General features: G+C 31.7%; 1 non-coding gene across 1 annotated transcript; it reads left to right on the top strand.

Annotated features, from left to right (window-relative positions):
* The first annotated feature begins 1,951 nt into the window (after positions 1–1,951).
* Positions 1,952–2,033, top strand: Trnaw-cca (transfer RNA tryptophan (anticodon CCA)). Its single transcript has one exon. It is a non-coding gene; the product is annotated as a tRNA-Trp (tRNA).
* The last annotated feature ends 918 nt before the right edge of the window (positions 2,034–2,951 follow it).

Consider the following 2,951-nt stretch of genomic DNA (forward strand, 5'->3'; position numbering starts at 1 on the left):
ATCGACATTCTGATAACGTTGTGAAAATTCATGTTAGTTATAAAACACACTTAAAGGAACTTTTTTTTATCGAGAAAGGTCTCCATGGGGTAGTTTCAATATTTTAAAAAAGTGTGGTTCAGGTCCACCTTTGACTTATTTATTTTATTCAAAATAATGCTACAAATATATCTTTTATATTTTTATCAATCATAACATGGTTTGCTATGATACAAATGTTGACAGATCGTAACAATAACGTTTGTGTGAGGTAAGGCTTACCATTAAACCGGCGACACCCGCCACTTCATTGCTTTTACCGTTTAACACAGCTTTGAGACATTACATTGGGTTTTGTTTTGTATATTTCCTATCATGTTGTATCATTTTTAATGACTGTAACAATAATTTGTTTATTAATTATAATATTTTTGAATGTTCAATTGTAATTATTAAAATTAAAATTAAGAGAACTTTTTTAAAAAATCCCCAAACCGTAAAATAGCTGTCGATATGATACAAAATGCGTGCTCATTATTAAAGGCCTGTTCTCGAATAACGCAAGGATAAATCAAAATAAAATTAAATTAACAATAACGCGATGACTTCAAAAGTCCATTTAAATTGCGTTTTCCTTACACAGAGATGTATACTTTATGATAACAGCCATTAAGGGGAGTCTCGAAGTTGAATTATTAGATTTCCGTGTTAAAGTTTTGATAAAGGTGACTTTTAGTGATTACATGTGTGATATTTCTCATAACATGCAGGACAGTATCTTTACACATGTGCGTTTTTTTATGATTCATTCTAAAGTACAGCCGATAGAATTAACGCTTTAATTCAGCACTGCTAATTAAAAAAATCTGACCTTTGTGCAAAAACGTTATGTCAAAAGTTGAATAAGTTTTTATCGAATCCGGTTTAGGGTTATTCATTAAGCGTATGCGCATTTCTCTTCCTTTTTTTGTAAAAAAATAAATGTGAAGTACCATTTAAAAAGCCCGATGCACTTTTTAAAAACGATATTTAAATCACTTTTAAGTTTCCCGCTGTAAACAGAAACATTATTTTATTACAGGCAAATACATGTATAACTGAAGCACACACACACAAGAATAATATATCATTATGTATGTGTGTGAGAAAATGAAATAAAACAATACATGATAAGGGCAAAACTCTAATAATCCATATATATGTTAAATACTTATACACAAATATCATCGTGATTAATCGCTATAACCTCTCTCTCTCTCTCTCTCTCTCTCTCTCTCTCTCTCTCTCTCTCTCTCTCTCTCTCTCTCTCTCTCTCTCTCTCTCTCTCTCTCTCTCTCTCTCTCTCTCTCTCTCTCTCTCTCTCTCTCTCTCTCTCTCTCTCTCTCTCTCTCTCTCTCTCTCTCTCTCTCCTCTCTCTCTCTCTCTCTCTGTATATATATAAACATAAAAAACTATTTTTTACCAGCCATGTGTGCATGCTTATAATTTATATTATTTTCTTTTAAGATACTTATGGTCCAATGGGTATTATAAAACGATATTTCTTAACGTGGTTAGATGCCAATAATAATAATAAATAAATAGGTTTAAAAAAAAAATCAGGATATGGAACAACAATACTTTTATGATAGAATGTAGATTCATGCACAGAATGGCTTATTGTAATAATTGTTAAATTTGAGAACACAGCCTTTAAGGTAGCGCACCTCTAATGATTTCCCGCGATTTATTTTACGATCATTGCCGATCTTCAATGATCGGTTATTTCCGAGAGATGCATTTTATTTTTTTCAAAGTTCGAATTTTGTTATATGTTTACGTAATTCCTTTAGAATACATTATTTTCACAATAAATATTGACTTTGATCCAAATATTATCTGAAAAAAACGATTTCGCGATTTCTTCAAAGATTGGCGAGCCTTTTTACCTGTTTACTTATGGATATCTAATTTAAGCATACACAACTGTGAAGTTGCCGTGGCCTAGTGGTTAAGGCGACGGACTCCAAATCTTTTGGGATCTTCCCGCGCAGGTTCGAATCCTGCCGACATCGCATACTTGTTGCGACACGTTTTATTTCTTTTCAAACGTAATTTGATTTAATGTAGCATATATGCTATGGTTTTTGTTTAATATGTTGAAATTTTTATGCACATCCTTCCATTTTTAAAATTAAAACAACGTTATGGCTAAATTTGGTGATTTACTACTGAAAATACGAATGATGCATGTTGCATTTTTATTTTTATTTCAAAAGTAAACGGTAAATCTGTCTATTTCTTGGTATTTTTTGCTGTTAATAGTGTTTCTATAAAAACTATGTTTAAAATATAACTTAAATGATAATATTTTGAATTTTATGACACTTTGTTTTTAACCGACCCAATTTTTACTTGGCTGAAATCACTTTCATTTCATGGCGCTCTTCCATAGATAAAAATTTGTAAAAAATAAATGTCTGTAAAAGAATACTTATTTCATCTTGTTTATATTTTGAACACCTTAACTGCATCTATACACACCAACAGCATGCCCATATTTGGAAATTTGAATGAATTATGGAACTTTTATATACCCCAGGGGTGAAAATAAACTGTACAAAAGCTGAGCGTGGGGGTGGTTTTGAAAAAAAAGATATTTTTTTTAAAAGCGTGGAAAGCCTACCTACAAATTTGCATGTAGTTCAGTGAAATGATGCTGATTAAGAAAATAGTTAATTAGATTATATTTGGATATGTGCCCATTAGAGGTGCGCTACCTTAAATATAAGCATACTTCCGCTGGCAATGTGCCAAATGTAAAAGGAAACGCGCAACCTTATATTGATTTCAAAAGTTCAGTACGAAACTGTTTCATCCGCTCTGCCTTTTTTATGGGATTTACACTAGTTTTACACTGAACACTCATTTACATCGTTGTAATATTATAATGCTGCACCCCAATCGTTTCCAATTAAGCCCACGAAGATTGT

The sequence above is a fragment of the Dreissena polymorpha genome, chromosome 3 (genome assembly GCF_020536995.1).
Source record: "Dreissena polymorpha isolate Duluth1 chromosome 3, UMN_Dpol_1.0, whole genome shotgun sequence".
NCBI classification, from domain to species: domain Eukaryota; kingdom Metazoa; phylum Mollusca; class Bivalvia; order Myida; family Dreissenidae; genus Dreissena; species Dreissena polymorpha.